The 21568-nt window shown below is 36.2% G+C and overlaps 1 non-coding gene and 1 pseudogene across 1 annotated transcript; one reads left to right on the top strand and one right to left on the bottom strand.

Moving 5' to 3' along the window:
* The window catches only part of LOC116466436 (protein phosphatase inhibitor 2-like), a 57551-nt pseudogene that overhangs the window by 14369 nt on the left and 21614 nt on the right, over positions 1–21568 (top strand).
* Positions 10317–10420, bottom strand: LOC116467619 (U6 spliceosomal RNA). The gene has a single exon (XR_004247837.1). It is a non-coding gene; the product is annotated as a U6 spliceosomal RNA (small nuclear RNA).

Genomic DNA, 21568 nt, shown 5'->3' with positions numbered 1-21568 from the left:
ATAAATTAGGCTAAATAAAATTTTAAAATAGGAATATATTGCATCCAGAACCCTGAGTAGCTGGGATTACAGGCATGTGCCACCATGCCCAGCTAATTTTATATTTTCAGTAGAGATGGGGTTTCACTGTGTTGGTCAGGCAGGTCTTGAACTCCCAATCTCAGGTGATCCACCCGCCTTGGCCTCCCAAAGTGCTGGGATTACAGGTGTGAGACACTGTGCCAGGCAAATAGATGCCATTATTAAAGCTGTAAACTAAGACTACAATATTGCTCCAGAAATAAATGAATTGACTAATGGAACATTAAAACAATTCAAAAATATATATTGTTTCAGTTGGCCCTAGTTGCATGTGATGGGCTGAACTGTGGCAAAATTCAAATGTTGAATCCCTATCTCCCAGTGGATTTTATTTGGAGATAGAGCCTATAAGAAAGTGATAATTGTTAAATGAAGTCATTATTGTGAGAATAGGGCAGGCGATATTATAAGAAATGACATCTCTATCTCTGTGCACACCCAGAAGAAAGGCCGTGTGAAGCTACTGCCAGAAGGGCCATCTGCAAACCAGGAAGAGAGACCTCACTGGAGACAAACCCTGACATTACCTTGATCTAGATGTATAGACCCCAGAACTGTAAGAAAATAAATTTCTGACATTTAAGCCAGGCTGTGGTATTTTGTTATGGCAGCCCAAGTAGGCTAATACATTCCATAACACAATAGTGGCTTAAACAACAATTAATTACTTCTCATGATTCTGTGCATTGACAAACTTGGTGGTTCTTCTCTTTGTTTACCTGGAGTCAATTATACAGCAGCAGTGGTCTGATATCTAGGCTGCAGCTAGAGATTGTCTTAGAGACCCTCAGCCTAGTAGTGCCTCACCATACACCTGCCTCCAGTGCTTCATCACGCTAGTACTGGACAGTGATCATGAGGTCTGGCACCTCATCAAATGCTGACAGCACATTTTCTCTCATTTCAGATGTCTACATTTTTCTTGGGTGGAGGTGTGCCTATGGCACAGTCATTCATATTTCATTCATGTGAGTGGTGGAGGTATTTTTCAAAAAGCAGAAAACCAGGAATCACACAAGCACAGGGCCCTCTCAGGCACTCACTAGCACCTAAACATTGTCTTCACTACTTCTAGACTCTTGCCCTGTGCTAGGCTGGTTTTCCTACTTTATTTCCCATCAGTTGTTTATAGTGTAAATCTTAAGATTGCCTTAAAGCTTACTATTTTAAAACTCTAATGGCACTTTCAATGTTAAAAAAAAAATGCTGGCTTGAAAAAATGTAAAATATTTACTCTCAACACTGCTGTCCTGATGTAAGTTTTTGGATCATATTTTGGGCCACTATAGCAATCATTCTTTCTTTATGTAATCTTGCCATCAAATTTTCAGTGCTTTTAACTAAAAAAGAGGGTTGTTAAATCTGTCGGATTAGGTCATATCGTACAGTTGTAGAAAACATTCTAAAAATCATAGAAACTTATTAAAACAGACCTTTATTTCATTTTCCCATTTTATTTTAATTATGGGTCAGTGGTTGCTCTGCTCAATGTCATCTAATTTGCAGGACTCAAATCGCAAAGCAGCTTCTATCTAGACTATTTCCATACATCACAGCAGAAAAGACATCTGCACTTGATTCATGCGTTTCTACCTTTCACTGCCAAAAAGAGTCATATTCATATTTTTGAGTAGAACAGGGAGAAATTGTAGTCTTGTATGGAAGGCAACTGCCAGGAAGAAAAACACATGTAGCATGGTCACCTATGCAGAAGGCCAGGTGTTATGTTGCCACAATTTTACTACTAATATCTATGACTCATCAAATATATAAAATACGGAGTGTTATAAAACATTTTACACTTATTATCTCAATGAATTTTCACCCTAATTTTGAGTAAATTTGCCTAGACCACACAAATTTTAGTGACACTTCTTATATAAACCCAATCCTGTGATTCTTGGTTTTCTGCTTTTTGAAAAATGTCTCTGCCACTTATGTTAATGAAATATGAATGACCATATGCTGCTTCATAATTGTAACACATTGCATTTATGTAGTATCCATATTATACAGGTGGTTCTTCTAGTTTTTCACTTATAAAATCTATTGATTCATATATGTATTTAGCAAATATGCACAGAATGTTTAATATGTACCCCCAAAATTACTCTGGGGCACAGTATTGAACAAAGCAAATATGCGACCTACTATCATAGAGCATATTGTCTAGTGAACCACAGAGCATATCACTAGAGTGACAAATAATTTCCAAATCATGTATAGAGATTTGCAAATGCCTATGGTAGTTGAATCTAGTTTACTCTGTGCATTTAGGGAGACCACTCTGAGAACTCACTTTTATACTGAGATCTGAAGGTGAGTGGACAAATTGTTTCCAATAAAAGCACTTTATAGCTAAAGCGTATCGTATTTTGACCATAGTTATATAATCAGGCACGTTTCATCTTTAACTCTGCCGTCATTCAGTGTAGTGTTGTCCATTAAATGATCAAAGTTTTCTATTTACCAACAATAAAAGTTCAATTGTAGTTGTTTAGCACATTCTCAAGATTTTTTTTGGCTAAGCAGTTTATCAAAAAAGCATCAACATAAGCATCTCTAAAAGATAGTGAGAGCTGCAAAAAGAGCATTAACATACTTTGGGGCTGTAAAGGTGATCTCTTCTGTCTCATCTCACACAACTTCTATCCTTCCGGTATAATTCTGGATGAACACAGGCTGCTCAGAAGAGCCTGCAGACAATGACCTAGTGTACTTTGAGGCCTGAGGTAAAATTGCTATTCATCAAGTCAGTTCCTTTTGAACTTAACTCTCACAGTTGTCCTTGATTCATCACAGTTGTCATTCTCAGTACAGCACAAACATCGTCCTTCTTTGTCAATATAGATTTATTTATGAGCCTCATTTTTATGTAAATATCTAAAATAAATGTAAAATATGATGTTTTTTCTCATGCAAATGTGATCAACACATTTCAGTGCTAAAATAAATTTTATAATACTGTCGAAGGGTTATTTCTCTATGTAGGCAGCTTTGTATGTAACTTTTTTCCCTCTTTTGTTTGTTATTCTTTTGAAATGTTTGTTATTCTTTTGAAAATCAACAATGTCTGTTTTATTACAAATTTATATAATTATTTTTGACAGTTGACTCTACCAATATAGTAGCAGGAATTTGGGAGGAATTTTTTCACATCAAATTTAGGATTACAGTAATCACCAATGACAAATTTTAATGTTAACAATGTTTACCTCACAAGTAACAAATGACAGTATGTTTGCAGACAAAATCCTTGAGAAACAAGTTAAAAATACAAAGAGAGAAAAAACTGAAAAGGGCACAAATCATCTACATATATATGTAATTATCTTGGAAAAATACTCTATTACCTATTTCATAATGATTAATATTAAACCAAATCAATTTATAAAAATCATTATAGCAAAAGGAGTGTCTAATTTTTAATTGTCCAAATAGTGCCTCAACAATTAATCAGTAATCCAATATACAAGTTCAAGAATAAAGGTGTGCGTATGTGTTAAACTAAACAAAATTACACAAAATAAATTATTATCCTCTGACAGAATGATTGCTGGCTACAAGAGAGTACTTACTTAACAAAACCAGGCATGAGAAACGAAATAATAATATAATGTCTAAAATGGAAATAGGAGAAAATGCTCTGATCTCAATTTATTGAGTGTTCTCTCATGAGAAGAAAAGGTAGTCTAAATATTCTGTTATTTCTATCATGTGAAATGAGAGAATTGCTTTTCTATCTAACCCAGACTTTACTTTTTGCAACTTAATATAAATTCTGCCTGGCATCTTTGCTTTTGATTCTTTTCTCAAATAAGTTGTGGCTAGTATTACATTACTTTAAGTGCATTTCTCCTGGTGGAATAAAGAGTGATTAAACATTTGCATTTCTATTACAATGTTAAGGTACTCTTCTTTTTTTTTTTTTTTTGAAATATTTTATCCACATCTGACCCTCTATATTCCATTAAACACTAGTTTCCCTTTGTTTTGCATTATCAGTCACTGTTTCAGAAATTTATATTGGATACCTGAAAAGGACATTCTTGTTACCTGTAGCCATATATAACCAATTCGTTATTAAATAAAGTGTTTTTTTTTAAGCAGCAATGTATCAGTAAATATACTGTGAGGAATAAACTAAGGATCTGCAGGATGAATTAGATCAGAGAATAACTTGATTCTGATTACAGGTTGTCTCTCTACTCCTCATTTAATGTTCCATTAAGATTATTTTTTACTCAGGCCAGGTAGAATCAAAATATCCAAGAATACAGTTATGAATTGTCATAGGAATCTGGCATTAATCACATACTTAAAATGCAAAGGTTACTCTATCTTCCTAGAAATCATAATTCACTTTTCTCTGCCTTTTCTGATGCTATTTAAAATTTTCCCATGTAGATGCTCCATCAAAAGCATGGAAACTTAATTTTTTGTATTTAGAAAAATGTCTTAAATATCTTATGGGCAGCTGATTAGAACTTTATTGATGATATTTAACTCAAGTTTATAAAATATTTTGCTATTAATAAGGCTAAGGTAATAATAAGGTAACTATGCTAAGTAAAGCCTTTGTGTATTATTTATATTTATTATTTGTCATTTATTTAAATATACAAAAGATGGGAATAGGCATTATTTTTTGTCTTTTTAAATAAGTTTTACTTTTAACTTTGTGTGTACATTAATGGGGTGCATGAGATATTTTGATTGAGGCATACAATGCATAATAATCACATCAGGGTAAATGGGGTATTCATCACCTCAGGCACTTATCCTTTCTTTGTGTTACAAACACCCCAATTATAATGTTTTAGTTATTTGAAAATGCGTAATAAATTACTGTTGACAGTAGTCACCATGCTGTGCTGTCAAATACTAGATCTTATTTGATTCTATCTTTTAATCAAATGGTTTAACTAAATCATTTTCATTTAATTTAAATGATTTAATTTAAATTTAATTTGGTTACATTTTCTTTTTTTCCTTTAACTTTTATTTTAAGTTCGGGAGTACCTGTGCAGGATATGTGGTTTGTTACATAGGTAAATGTGCGCCATGGTGATTTGCTGCACAGATCATCCCATCACCTAAGTATTAAGCCCAGCATTCATTAGCTGTTCTTTCTGATGAGCTCCCTCCCCCCACAACTCCCCTGAGAGGCACCAATATGTGTTGTTTCCCCCACAGTGTGTCCATGTGTTCTCATTGTTCAGCTCCCACTTTTAAGTAAGAACATTAGTGTTTGGTTTTCTGTTCCTGCAAAAATTTGCTGAGGATAACAGCTTCCAGCTCTGTCCATGTCCTTCTGAAGGACATGATCTTGTTCCCTTTTATGGCTGCATTGTATTCTATGGTGTATATGTATCACATTATCTTTATTCAGTCTATCATTGATGGGCATTTGGTTTGTTTCCATGTCTTTGCTATTGTGAAGAGTGCTGCAATAAATATATGTGTGCATGGGGCCAGGAACGGTGGTTCACTCCTGTAATCCCAGCACTTTGGGAGGCTGAGGTGGGCAGATCACAAGGTTAGGAGATCGAGACCATCCTGGCTAACATGGTGAAACCCCCTCTCTACTAAAAATACAAAAACTTAGCCAGGCTTGGCAGCATGTGCCTGTAGTCTCAGCTACTCTGGAGGCTGAGGCAGGAGAATGGTGTGAACCCAGGAGGCAGAACTTGCAGTGAGCCAAGATCGCACCACTGCACTCCAGCCTGGGCTACAGAGTGAGACACCATCTCAAAAAAAAAAATAAAATAAATAAATAAATAAATAAATAAATAAATAAATAAATAAATGTATGTGTGCATGTATCTTTATAGTAGAATAATTTATATTCCTTTGGGTATATACACAGTAATGGGATTGCTGGGTCAAATAATATATCTAACTCTAGATTTTTGAGGAATTGCCACACTGTCTTCCACAATGGTTGAACTAATTTACATTCCCACCAACTGTGTAAAAGCATTCCTTTTCCCCTGCAAGGTCACCAGCATCTGTTGTTTCTTGACCTTTCAATAACTGCCATTATCACTGGCATGAGGTGGTATCTCATTGTGGTTTTGATTTGCATTTCTCTAATAATCAGTGATGTTGAGATTTTTTTTTCATGTTTGTTGACTGCATGTATGTCTTCTTTTGAGAAGTGTCTGTTCATGTTCTTTGCCCACTTTTTAATGGGGTTGTTTGCTTTTTCTTGTAAGTTTGCTTAAGTTTCCTGTAGACTTTCCATATTAAAGCCTTGTCAGATGGATAGATTGCAAAAATATTCTCCCATTGTGTAGGCTGCTTGTTCACTCTGATGATACTTTCTTTTGCTATGCAAAAGCTCTTTAGTTTACTTAGTTCCTATTTGTCAAATTTTGCTTTTGAAGTTGCTTTTGACATTTTCATCATGAAATCTTTGCTGGTGCCAATGTCTTGAATGATATTGCCTAGATTTTTTTTCTACGATTTGTATAGTTTCCAGTTTTACATTTAAGTCTTTAATCTCTCTTGAGTTAATTTTTGTATAAGGAATAAGGAAGGGATCCAGTTTCAATTTGCTGCATATGGCTAGTCAGTTTTCCCGGCATATTATTAAATAGGGAATCCTTTCCCCAGTGCTTGTTTTTGTCAGGTTTTTTGATGATCAGATGCTTATAGGTGTGCGGTTTTATTTCTGAGGTCTTTATTCTGTTCCCTTTGTTTATGTATCTGTTTTTGTACCAGTACCATGCTGTTTTGGTTACTGTAGCCTTGTAGTATAGTTTGAAGTCAAGTAGCATGATGCTTCCAGCTTTGTTCTTCTTGCTTAGTATTGTCTTGGCTATTCAGGCTCCCTTATTGACTCCATATGAATTTTAAAATAGTTTCTTTTACTTCTGTGAAGAATGTCAATGGTAGTTTAATGGGAATAGCATTGAATCTATAAATTACTTTGGGCAGTATGGCCATTTTCACAATATTGATTCTTCCTATTCATGAGCATGGAACGTTTTTCCATTTATTTGTGTCTTCTTTGATTTCCTTGAGCAATAGTTTGTAGTTCTTGAAAAGGTCCTTTACTGCCCTTATTAGCTGTGTTCCCAAATATTTTTTTTCTTTTTGTACCAATTGTGTATCTCAGTTCATTCCCGATTTGGCTCTCTGCTTGACTGTTGTTGGCGTATTGGAATGCTAGTGATTTCTGCACATTGATTTTGTATCCTGAGACTTTGCTTAAGTTTCTTATTAGCTTAAGAAGCTTTTTGACTGAGACAATAAAATTTTCTTGATATAGGACCATGTGCAAATAAAGATAATTTGACATTCTTTCTCCCTATTTAAATACCCTTTATTTATTTCTCTTGTCTGATTGCCCTGGTCAAAACTTCCATACTATTTTGAATAGGAGTGGTGAGAGAGTGCATCCTTGTCCTATGATGGTTTTCAAGGAGAACACTTCCAGCTTTTGCCCTTCAAGTATGATATTTGATGTGGGTTTGTTATATATGGTTCTTATTATCTTGAGGTATATTCCTTTAAAACCTAGTTTATTGAGAGTTTTTAAGATAAAGGGATGCGGAATTTTGTCAAAGGTCTTTTCTGCATCTATTGAGAAAATCATGTGGTTTTTGTCTTTAGTTCTGTTTATGTGATGAATTGTGTTTATTTATTTTAATATGTTAAACCAACCTTGCACCCCAGGGATGAAACTAACTTGAATGTGATGGATAAGCTTTTTGACATGCTGCTGGATTTGGTTTGTCAGTATTTATTAAAGATATTTGCATCAGTGTTAATCTGGGATATTAGCCTGAAGTTTTCTATTTTTGGTGTATTGTGGTCAGGTTTTTGGTATCAGGATGATGCTGGCCTCATAAAATTAGTTATGGAGGAGTCCCTCCTTTTCAACTTTATGGAATAGCTTCAGTAGAAATGGTACCAGCTTTTCTTTGTGCCTCTGGTAGAATTCAGCTGTAAATCCATCTGGTCCTGGGCTTTTTTGGTTGGTAGACTACTTATTACTGACTGAATTTTAGAACTCATTATTGGTCTACTCAGGGTTTCAATTTCTTTCTGGTTCAGTCTTGGGGGGATGCATGTATTCAGGAATTTATCCATCTCTTCCAGATTTTATAGTTTATGTGGTTTATGTGCGTACAGATGTTCACAGTATTCTCTGATGGTTGTTTGCTTTACTGTGGGGTCATTGGTGATATCCCCCTTATCATTTCTGATTGTGTCTACTTGATTCTTCTCTTTTTTCTTCTTTATTAGTCTAGCTAGTGGTCTACTTTATGTTTTTTTGCAAAAAAAAAAAAAAAACTCCTGGATTAATTGATTTGTTGAAGGAATTTTCATGTCTTTATCTTTCAGTTGCCCTCTGATCTTGGTTATTGCTTATCTTCTGCCATCTTTGGGTTTGTTTGCTTTTGGTTTTCTAGTTCTTTTAGTTGTGATATTAGATTATTAATATGAGATCTTCCTAGCTTTTTGATGTGAGCATTTAGTGCTATATACATTTCCCTCATAACACTGCTTTATCTGCATCCAAGAGATTCTGATACGTTGTCTCTTTGTTCTCATTAGTTTAAAAGAATTTCTTGATTTTGCCTTAATTTCATTATTTACCCATGAGTCATTCAGGAACAGCTTGTTCAATTTCCATGCAGTTTTGTGGTTCTAAGTGAATTTTTTAGTCTTGAATTCTAATTTGATTGTGCTGTGATCTGAGATACTGTTATTTCAGTTCTTCTGCATTTGCTGAAGAGTGTTTTATTTCAGATTATGTGATCAATTTTAGAGTAAATGTATATGGCAATGAGAAGAATATATATCCTGTTGTTTTCAAGGTGAGGAGTTCTGTATATATCGATCAGGTCTGCTTGATCCAGAGCTGAGTTCAGGTCCTGAGTATCTTTGTTAATTTTCTGTCTTGATGATCCATCTAACGTTGTCAGTGTGGTGTTAAAGTCTCCCACTATTGTTATGTGGGAGTCTACATCTCTTTGTAGGTCTCTAAGAACTTGCTTTATAAATCCAGGTGCTCCTTTATTGGGTGTACATCTATTTAGGAATAGTTAGCTCTTCTTGTGGAATTGACTCCTTTACCATTATATAGGGACCTTCTTTGTCTTTTCTGATCTTTGTTGGTTTAAAATTTTTTTTTGTCAGAAACTAGGTTTGTAACTCCTGCTTTTTCCTGTTTTCCATTTGCTTGGTAAGTTTTCCTCAATCCCTTTATGTTGAACCTATGTCTGTCTTTGCATGTGAGATGGGTCTCTTGAAGACAGCATACCAACAGATTTTTGACCCCGTCCAGCTTGCCATCCTATGTCTTTTAATTGAGGCATTTAGCTCATTTACATTTAATGTTAATATTGCTATGTGTGAGTTTGATCCTGTCATCATAATTCAAGCTGGTTATTTTGCAGACTTATTATGTGGTCGCTTCACAGTGTCACTGGTCTGTGTACTTCAGTTTTTTTTGTAGTGGCTAGTAACAGTTTTTCCTTTTCATATTTAGTGCTTCCTTCAGGAACTCTTGCAAAGCAGGCCTGGAGGTGACTTATTCTCTCATACTTTGCTTGTCTGTAAAGAATCTTATTTCTCCCTCGCTTATGAGACTTAGTTGGGCTGGATATGAAATTCTGGGTTGGAAATTCTTTTCTTTAAGAATGTTGAATATTGGCCCCAAATTGCTTCTGTCTTGTAAGGTTTACACTGAGAGGTCTGTTGTTATACTGACGGATTTCCCTTTGTAGGTGACCCAGCCTTTCTCTGTGGCTGCCCGTAACATTTTTTCTTTCATTTCAACCTTGGAGAATCTGACGATTATGTGCCTTGGCATTGATCTTGTTGTGAAGTATCTTACTGGGGCTCCCTAGATTTCTTGAGTTTGAATCTTGACCTATCTTGCTAGGTTGGAGGAAGTTCTCCTGGATGACCTCCCAAAGTATGTTTTCCAACTTGGTTCTGTCCTCCCTGTCTCTTTCAAGTACCCCAATCAGTTGTAGGTTCAGTCTTTTTACATAGTCCCACATTTCTCAGAGGTTTCGTTCCTTCCTTTTCATTCTTTTTTCTCTATTCTTGTCTTCCTGTCTTATTTCAGAAAGATAGTCTTCAAGCTCTGAGATTCTTTTCTCCACTTCATCTATTCTGCTATTGATACATGTCATTGCACTGTGAATTTCCCATGTTGTGTTTTTCAGCTCCATCAGGTCAGTTATGTTTCTCTCTAATCTGGCTATTCTGGTAAAAATATGGAATGCTTCACAGATGTGTGTGTCATCTTTGTGCAGGGGCCATGCTAGTTTTCTCTGTATTGTTTCAATTTTAGTGTAAGTGCCAAAGTAAGCATGACAGTATATTTTTAAAATGGTTTGTATTTATACTCCATTTATTTACTGACTCCAGAATTATGAAGCTATTTTAAAAATGGTTAGCAAATTTCCCATATGTAGTTTACTAACAGATTTCAAAAAGGCAAAACATAAACAAAAATAAAACAAAATAATATGAAATGAATATATACAGGATAATAATGAAAACTGTTATTGAATGTTAGGATTTACTGTAGTCATCATTTATATATTAATTTGTGATATAGTAATTTTTAAATCATAATGACTTATATTAATCCTTTTAAAAGTGTTTCCTTCTAGTAATATTTAACATGCTGATTGATGCATTTTAATACTTTTGTTGAGGTTTAATTGATGTACAATAATCAGTGCATAAAGTGTTTAATTTGTTGAATTGATATGCATATAAGCCACTCAAATAAACACTGCAATTAAATTGATAAGTATACCCACCAGCCCCAAGAGTATCTTCTTTTGTAATTCATATAGAGTCCTACAACCTCTCTTTTCTAACACTATTAATTTCCTTTCTGTCATTATATTTTGTTTTTCTTATTTTTAGTGTTTTATATAAGTGGAATCTCACATTATATACTCACTTTGTGGAGTTTATTTTACTATCTTGTTTTTGTTTTCAGATTTATTCACATTTTGGTGTTAATCAACACTTTAAAAAATTTCTGAATAGTATTCTGCTTTATGGGTATACAGTTTGTTTATTCATTTACCTGTTTTTGGATATTTGGAATGTTTCCAGTTTGGTGCTTTACAAATAAAGCTATAAAAATTTGTGCATAAATCTTCATGTGAACATAAATATCTAGGAATGAAATGTCTAGAATATATGCAAGTTTAAGTTAGAAAGAATTTCTAAAAACTATATTATAGAAGAGGTTGCTAGGAAGATGGCTGAATAGGAACAGCTCCAGTCTGCAGCTCCTGGTGAGATCAACACAGAAGACAGGTGATTTCTGCATTTCTAACTGAGGTACCCAGCTCATCTCATTGGGACTGGTTAGACAGTGGGTGCAGCCCATGGAGGGCGAGCCAAAGCAAGGTGGGGAGTCACCTCACCCTGGAACCACAAGGGGTCAGGAACTCCCTCCGCTAGCCAAGGGAAGCTGTGAGGGACTGTGCCGTGAGGAACAATGCACTGCGGCCCAGATACTACACTTTTCCCATAGTCTTAGCAACCTGCAGTGCAAGAGATTCCCTCGGGTGCCTATGCCACCAGGGCCCTGGGTTTCAAGCACAAAACTGGGCAGCCATTTGGGCAGACAAGAACCTAGATGCAGGAGTTTTTTTTCATACCCCAGTGGCGCCTGGAACACCAGTGAGATGAAACCATTCACTCCCCTGGAAAGGGTGCTGAAGCTAGGAAGTCAAGTTGTCTAGCTTGGCAGATCCCACCCCTATGGAGTCCAGCAAGCTAAGATCCACTGGCTTGAAATTCTTGCTGCCAGCACAGCAGTCTGAAGTTGACCTGAGCCACTCGAGCTTCATTGGGGGAAGAGCGTCCACCATTACTGAGGCTTCAGTAGGTAGTTTTCCCCTCACAGTGTAAACAAAGCCACCAGGATGTTTGAACTGGGTGGAGCCAACTGGAGCTCTGCAAAACCTCTGTAGCCAGACTGCCTCTCTAGATTCCTCCTCTCTGGGCAGGGCATCTCTGAAAGAAAGGCAGTAGCCCCAGTCAGGGTCTTATAGATAAAATTCCCATCTTTCTGGGACAGAGCACCTGGGGGAAGGGGCAGCTGTGGGCGCAGCTTCAGCAGACTTAAACATTCCTGCCTGCTGGCTCTGAAGAGAGCATCAGATCTCCCAGCACAGTGCTTGAGCTCTGCTAAGGGACAGATTCCCTACTCAAGTGGGTCCCTGACCCCTGTGCCTCCTGACTGGGAGACACCTCCCAGCAGGGGTCGACAGACACCTCATACAGGAGAGCTCTTGCTAGCATCTGACAGGTGCCTCTCTGGGATGAAGCTTCCAGAAGAAGGAACGGGCAGCAATCTTTGTTGTTCTGCAGCCTCTGCTGGTGAAACCCAGGCAAAGGGGGTCTGGAGTGGACCTCCAGCAAACTCCAGCAGACCTGCAGAAGAGGGGCCTGACTGATAGAAGGAAAACTAACAAACAGAAAGGAAGAGCTTCAACATCAACAAAAAGGACATCCAGACAGAAACTCCATTTGAAAGTCACCAACATCAAAGACCAAAGTAGATAAATTCATGAAGATGAGGAAAAACCATTGCAAAAAGCCTGAAAATTCCAAAAACCAGAATGTTTCTTCTCCTCCAAAGGATCACAACTCCTTGCCAGCAAGGGAACAAAACTGGATGGAGAATGAGTTTGACAAATGGACAGAAGTAGGCTTCAGAAGCTGGATAACAGCAAACTCCTCTGAGCTAAAGCACCATGTTCTAAACCAATGAAAGGAAGCTATGAATCTTGAAAAAAGGTTAGTTGAATTGCTAACTAAAATAAGAGTTTACAGAAGAAGATAAATGACCTGATAGAGTTGAAAAACACAGCAGGAGAACTTTGTGAGGCATACAGAAGTATCGATAGCTGAATTGATCAATTAGAAGAAAGGATATCAGAGACTGAAGATCAACTTAATGAAATAAAGCATGAAGACAAGATTAGAGAAAAAAAATAAAAGGAACAAGCAATACCTCCAAGAAATATCAGGCTATGTGAAAAGACCAAACCCACATTTAATTGGTGTACCTGAAAGTCATGGGGAGAATGGAACCAAGTTGGAAAACACTCTTCAGGATATTATCCAGGAGAACTTCCCCAACCTAGCAAGACAGGACAACATTCAAATTCAGGAAATACAGAGAACACCACAAAGATACTCCTTGAGAAGAGCAACTCCAAGACACATAAGAATCAGATTCACCAAGGTTCAAATGAAGGAAAAAATGTCAAGGGTGGCCAGACAGAAAGGTTGGGTTACTCACAAAGGTAAGCCCATCAGACTAACAGTGGATCTCTCTGCAGAAACCCTACAAGCCAGAAGAGAGTGGGGGCCAATATTCAACATTCTTAAAGAATTTTCAACCCAGAATTTCATATCCAGCCAAACTAAGTTTCATAAGCGAAGGAGAAATAAAATCATTTACAGAAATGCTGACAGATTTTTGTCACCACCAGACCTGCCTTAAAAGAGCTTATGAAGGAAGCACTAAATATGGAAAGAAAAAGCTGGTACCAGCCACAGCAAAAACATACCAAATTGTAAAGACCATCCATGCTATGAAGAAATTGCATCAACTAATGGGCAAAATAACCAGCTAGCATTGTAATGACAGGATCAAATTCACACATAACAATATTAACCTTAAATTTAAATGGGCTAAATACCCCAATTAAAGGACACAGAGTGGCAAATTGGATAAAGAGTCAAGACCTATCAGTGTGCTGTATTCAGGAGACCCATTTCATGTGCAAAGACACTCATAGGCTCAAATTAAAGGGATGGAGGAATATTTACCAGGCAAATGGAAAGCAAAAAAAAAAAAAAAAAAAAAAGCAGGGCTTGCAATCCTAGTCTGTAATAAAACAGACTTTACATCAACAAAGCTCAAAAAAGACAAAGAAGGGCTTACATAATGGTAAAGAATCAATGTAACAAGAAGAGCTAACTATCCTAAATATATATGAACCCAATACAGGAGCACCCAGATTCATAAAGCAAGTTCTTAGATACCTACACAGAGACTTAGACTCCCACACAATAATAGTGGGAGATCTTAACAGCCCACTGTCAATATTAGACAGAAAATTAACAAGGATATTCACGACTTGAACTCAGCTCTGGGCTAAGCTAACCTAATAGACATCTACAGAACTCTCCACCCCAAATCAACAGAATATGCATTCTTCTCAGCACCACATAGCACTTATTCTAAAATTGACCACATAATTGGAAGTAAAACAATCCTCAGCAAATGCAAAAGGACAGAAATCATAACAAACAGTCTCTCAAACCACAGTGCAATCAAATTGGAACTCAGGATTAAGAAACTCACTCAAAACTGCACAACTACATGGAAACAGAACAACTTGCTCCTGAAGGACTACTGGGTAAATAGCGAAATGAAGGCAGACATAAATAAGTTCTTTGAAACCAGTCAGAACAAAGATGCAGCATATCTGAATCTCTGAGAAACAGCTAAAGCAGTGTTTAGAGGGAAATTTATAGCACTAAATTCCCACAAGAGAAAGCAGGAAATATCTAAAATCAACACCTTAACATCACAATTAGAAGAACTAGAGAAGCATGAGCAAACAAATTCAACAGCTAGCAGAAGACAAGAAATAGCTAAGATCAGAACAGAACTGAAGGAGATAGAGACATGAAAAACCCTTCAAAATATCAATGAATCCAAGACATGGTTTTTTGAAAAAACTAACAAAATAGATAGACTGCTAGCCAGACTAATAAGAAAAGAGAGAAGAATCAAACCGACACAATAAAAAATTACAAAGAGGATATCACCACTGATCCCACAGAAATACAAACTATCATCAGAGTATACTATAAATACCTCTAAGCAAATAAACTAGAAAATCTAGAAGAAATGAATAAATGCCTGGACACATGCACCCTCCCAAGACTAAACCAGGAAGAAGTTGAATCTCTGAATAGATCAATAACAGGTTCTGAAATTGAGGTAGTATTAATAGCCTACAAATGAAAAAAAGCCCAAGACCAGACGGATTCACATACAAATTCTACCAGAGGTACAAAGAGGAGCTAGTACCATTCCTTCTGAAACCATTCTAAGCAAATGAAAAAGAGAGAGTCCTCTGCAACTCATTTTTTGAGGCCAGCATCATCCTGATACCAAAACCTGGCAGAGACACAACAAAAAAACAAAATTTCAGGCCAATATCCCTGATGAACATTGATGAAAATATTCTCAATAAAATACTGGCAAACTGATTCGAGCAGCTCATCAAAAAGTTTATCCACCACAATCAAGTCAGCTTCATCCTTGGGATGCAAGGCTGGTTCAACATATGCAAATCAATAAACATAATCCATCACATAAACAGAACGAATGATAAAAACCACATGATTATCTCAATAGATGCGGAAAAGGCCTTCAATAAAATTCAACACTGCTTCATGCTAAAAACTCTCAATAGAGTAGGTATTGATGGAACGTATCTCAAAATAATAAGAACTATTTATGACAAACCCACAGCCAATATCATAGTGAATGGGAAAAACTGGAAGCATTCCATTTGAAAACCAGCACAAGACAAAGATGCCCTCTCTCACCACTCCTATTCAACACAGTATTGGAAGTTCTGGCCAGGGCAATCAGGCAAGAGAAAGAAATAAAGGGTATTCAATTAGGAAAAGAGGAAGTCCAATTGTCTCTGTTTGCAGACCACGTGATTTTATATTTAGAAAACCCAGTCATCATCTCAGCCCAATATCTCCTTTAGCTGAAAAGCAACTTCATCAAAATCTCAGAATACAAAATCAGTGTGCAAAAATCACAAGAATTCCTATACACCAATAATAGACAAACAGCCAAATCATGAGTGAACTCCCATTCACAATTGCTACAAAGAGAATAAAACACCTAGGAATATGACTTACAAGGGATGTGAAAGACCTCTTCAAGGAGAACTACAAATCACTACTCAATGAAATGAAAGAGGACACAAACAAATGGAAGAATATTGCATGCTCATGGATAGGAAGAATCAATATTGTGAAAATGGTCATACTGCCCAAAATAATTTATAGATTCAATGCTATCCCCATCAAACTACCATTGACTTTCTTCACAGAATTAGACAAAACTACTTTAAATTTGATATGGAACCAAAACAGAACCTGTATAGCAAGGACAATCCTAAGCAATAAGAATGAAGCTGGAGGCATTACGCTACCTGACTTCAAACTACACTACAAGGCTACGGTAACCAAAACAGCATGGTGCTGGTACCAAAACAGATATATAGGCCAATGACAGAACAGAGGCCTGAGAAATAATGCCACACATCTACAATCATCTGGTCTTTGACAAACCTGACAAAAACAAGCAATGGGGAAATGATTTCTATTAAATAAATGGTGTTGGGAAAACTGACTAGCCATATGCAGAAAACTGAAACTGGACCCCTTCCTTACACCTTATACAAAATTAACTCAAGATGGATTAAAGACTTAAATGTACCTAAAACCATAAAAACCCTAGAAATAAACCTAAGCAATACCATTCAGGACATAGGCATGGGCAAAGTTTTCATGACTAAAACACTAAAACCAATGGCAACAAAAGCCAAAATTGACAAACTGAATCTAATTAAACTAAAGAGCTTCTGCACAGCAAAAGAAACTGTCATCAGCATGAATGGGCAACCTACAGAATGGGAGAACATTTTTGCAATCTATCCATCTGACAAAGGTCTAATATCCAGAATTTACAAGAAACATAAACAAATGTACAAGAAAAAAAAACATCAAAATGTGGGCAAAGGATATGAACAGACACTTCTCAAAAGAAGACATTTATGTGGCCAACAAACATATGAAAAAAAACCTCATCATCACTGGTCATTAGAAAAATGCAAATTAAATCCACAATGAGATACCATCTCATACCAGTTAGAATGACGATCATTAAAAAGTCAGGAAACAACAGATGCTGGAAAGGATGTGGAGAAATAAGAAGGCTTTTACACTGTTGGTTGGAATGTAAACGAGTTCGACCATTGCAGAAGACAGTGTGGCGATTCCTCAAGGATCTAGAACCAGAAATACCGTTTGACCCAGCAATCCCATAACTAGGTATATACCCAAAGGATTATAAATCATTCTACTATAAAGACACATGCACGTGTATGTTTACTGCAGCACTGTTCACAATAGCAAAGACATGGAACCAACCCAAATGTCCATCAGTGATAGACTGGATAAAGAAAATGTGGCACATATACACCATGGAATACTCTGCAGCCATAAAAAGGATGAGTTCATATCCTTTGCTGGGACATGGATGAAGCCGGAAACCGTCATCCTCAGCAAACTAACACAGGAACAGAAAAACAAACACCGCATGTTCTCACTCATAAGTGGGAGTTGAACAATGAGAACACATGGACACAGGGAGTGGAATATCACACACCAGGGTCTGTCAGGAGGTGGGGAGGCTAGGATAGGGATAGCATTAGGAGAAATACCTAATGTAGATGACGGGTTGATGGATGCAGCAAACCACCATGGCACGTGTATACCTATGTAACAAACCTGCACGTTCTGCACATATATCCCAAAACTTAAAGTATAATAAAAAAAGAAAAGGTTAAAAGCTCATCATCACTGGTCATTAGAGCAATGCAAACCAAAACCACAATGAGATAATAATATCTCATGCCAGTTAGAATGACGATCATTAAAAAGTCAGTAAGCAGCAGATGCTGGAGAGGATGTGGAGAAATAGGAACACTTTTACACTGTTGGTGGGAGTATAAGTTAGTTCAACCATTGTGGAAGACAGTGTGGTGATTCCTCAGGGATCTAGAAACAGAAATACCATTTGACCCAGCAATCTCATTACTGGATATATACCCAAAAGATTATAAATCATTCTACTATAAAGACAAATGCACACATATTTTTATTGCAGCACTGTTCATAATAGCAAAGAATTGGAACCAACCCAAATGCCCATTGATGATAGACTGGATGAAGAAAATGTGGCACATATACACCACTCTGCAGCCATAATAAAGGATGAGTTCATGTTTTTTGCAGGGACATGGATAGAGCTGGAAACCATCATTCTTAACAGTTTCCAGCTTCATCCATGTCCCTGCAAAAAAACAGGAACAGAAAACCAAACACCGCATGTTCTCACTCATAATTGAGAATTGAACAATGAGAACACATGGACACAGGGAGTGGAACATCACACACTGGGCCTGTCAGCAGGTAGGGGGCTAAGGGAGGGATAGCATTAGGACAAATACCTAACGCAGATGACAGGTCGATGGGTGCAGCAAACCACCATGGCACGTGTATACCCATGTAACAAAACTGCATGTTCTGCACATGTATTAGAGAACTTAATGTATTTAAAAAAAACTATATTATAGAGGGTCAAATGCCAAACTTCTTAACATTTTAAGAAACTGCCATTTTTAATGAATAGAAGTTTGTTTCAGCTTACTAGTGTATGCCAAATAATTGCCCACATAGTCATTTTCATAATAGAATCGTAAAATAATACACTCCTTTGTACTTTACACTTTCTTGTGTCAATGTATTTCATTCTCTCTAATTATATGGTAAGAAATAGTTGGGATTCTTCAACTGAGGTGGTTGAACAGGTATTTGCTATGTTTTTTTTTTTTTTTTTTTTTTTTTTGAGACGTAGTCTCACTCTGTCGCCCGGGCTGGAGTGCAGTGCAGTGGTGCGACCTCCACTCAGTGCAAGCTCCGCCTCCCAGGTTCACACCATTCTCCTGCCTCAGCCTCCAGAGTAGCTGGGACTACAGGCGCCCGTCACCACGCCTGGCTAATTTTTTTGTACTTTTCTTAGAGACAGAGTTTCACCGTGTTAGCCAGGATGGTCTTGATCTCCTGACTTTGTGATCCGTCAGCCTCGGCCTCCCAAAGTGCTGGGATTACATGCGTGAGCCACCGCGCCCAGCCAGTATTTACTATTTCTTTGCTATTCTCAGCTATGTATACACCGAATATTTTAATAGGTTAAAATTGTATATTTTCAAAGGAGTTACAAATTTTAAAGAGTTTAGTCTTTAAATATTATTTAATCATGTGCATAGGTATATATTAAAGTACAAAACTATCATTGTTAACTCATATTCTGTTGTTTTAAAATATGATTACTTCAAAAGTAATACTTGTTTTCAAAGGTAGTTGATTGTCAGTTAAATATTTTCCACTTATGTTCACAATAAAAAAATTAAAAACTATAAAAACCATTTTTTACATAGCTTGATGTGATTAATTACTATAAGATTCAAATTAACCAACAGTTTGTAACCATCTCTGTAGTTTAAAACATTCCTTTATCTGGTAATTTGGGTACTACCCAAATTTTCACACATTTATTAGAAAGATAAATATATTCAAGACATTAACATTTTAAGAGATTACCTCCTACAGGAACATGCTACATCTGACCACTTCATATGATCACCCCCACTAACCTTGATGCCTACTTTCTAATGATCACTATCATCTCATACCTGGACCTTCTTAATGGTCCCCTTGCTGCTTTCTTCATTTCCATTCTTACTACAAAGGAGCAGGAAAGATTCTCCATGAACATAAATCATCCCCTGTTTCTCTTTTGCTTAAAACATTCCAGTAGCTTTCTATTACAACTAAAAAAAGTACAAACTCTGGCAGGGTTCCACGTATTCCTGTTGAGTAATTTATTTATTTCGGCCATGTTTGATATGCTCCCAGGTGAGCAAGGTTTATGCTTGTTTTGTTGTCTCCCAAGAATCTAAAACATCCTGGCACACCGTAGGCACCCGGTATATATTTGTCTAGTGGATGAATAAAACATTTTGCCATTTTATTTTGTCAGTGTAATTGTATTCATGTATTCTTGCTTATTTAAGCTGCAAAAAAAAAAGCTTTATTTAAAGGATAGTTGTTGATCATATGTTAGAAAGAAAATAAATATCCATGTGATGATAAGAAATTTACCGAGCAATATCTCTTGGGAAATAAAAAAAAAAATTGCAGGTAGTTCCTATGCCCAGGGGCTACAGAATAAGTATGGTGTGTTGAATGTTTGCAAATATGCTTTCTGTGTTAACGCACTAGCAGCTATTTTTTTTTTGTAAACACTGCATACTAAATTAGCAGAAGCTGAACTTTATTCAAAAATCTAAATGGAAGTCTAAAATAAAGACATCGAAGAGTGAAGAGGGTGAGGAGTGAAAGTTTCAGGGGATTTGTTCTCATTCTAATAGGGATATGCCTAAAACCGGATTTATTCAGTGTGAATGTATAAGCAGGAGCTCTTTGGACTTTTTTTTTTTCTTTTTTTACAAGCATAAAAGATTTGTCTGCCACTCTTGGAGACAATCCCAAAGGAAGAATTCCTTTGAATGTGGCTTCTCTGTTCCCTGGGGCAATAAAAGGCATGCTATTGCTGAAAACTTGTGTTTTACTTGTATCAAGTGGTGAGAAATTATGCTACAATGCATCTGAGAATTCTTTTAGATGTTTTCTTTTTTATGATACAGTCTTTTACTAATTATTCCTTACATAAAACCATTGTCAAGAGAGATGTATAAATGTTGTTATAATTTCCCTGAGTTTGATAATAATGACTGCTAAACTAAGGTCATGTGGAGTGACCATGTCTTAGGGACAAAATTTAATGAAATAAAATCACTTCTTTCAGTCAAATAATAAAGCTTCGAGATGATGTATTGCCATCTGAAGGCAGCAATGTTTTCCATTATGTATTAAAGTTATTGCCATAGTAAAGTAACATCAAATAGACATGGATAAAGCTTGTCTTTCATCTATTGTTGCTTCAGGTTTTCTATATTAATTTCAGCATAATTCTACATTCTTGTGTTTTATATGGAGGTGTAATTTATTTGCTTTGAGTCTATCAAATTTATTCATGTATTCTCTTAAGTTTATCTTTAATAGAATATATTTACATACTTCAAAAATGTTAAGGTCTTCTGATTGTTTACTAGATATAAGTGGGACAGATTTGGCATTGACATACTCTTTATGCTACAAGATATATACGATACATTTTAAAATGTCAACTACATTTAACATATATGATGAATATTGTGTAAAAATGAATAAAGTAGTGTCATTTATCCTGAGTTTATCACAAGTATTTTTGTGGTGAAAATTCCCTAAGTTAAACCAAAAATTGATGAAATCACTTTTGGAGAGCTGAAGATTTTTCAAGGTAAAAATGACGTTAAATATTTTTTCCAAACTCTGTCTATGTATAAATTCACTCTGCAAAATGCACTGCCTGTACAAATGCAATTGTCAGAACTTTTATATTTACTCAGACTTTTTTATTTTTGAAAAAGCCTTTATGTGCTGTTAAGATTTTCAGTATCACTTTATAAACTCTCGATGATGGACTTTTTGG

Source organism: Hylobates moloch, unplaced genomic scaffold, assembly GCF_009828535.3.
Source record: "Hylobates moloch isolate HMO894 unplaced genomic scaffold, HMol_V3 SCAFFOLD_4, whole genome shotgun sequence".
Taxonomy (NCBI): Eukaryota; Metazoa; Chordata; class Mammalia; order Primates; family Hylobatidae; genus Hylobates; species Hylobates moloch.
The sequence above is the reverse complement of the archived record's forward strand: the minus strand, read 5'-3'. Positions and strand labels throughout refer to the sequence as shown.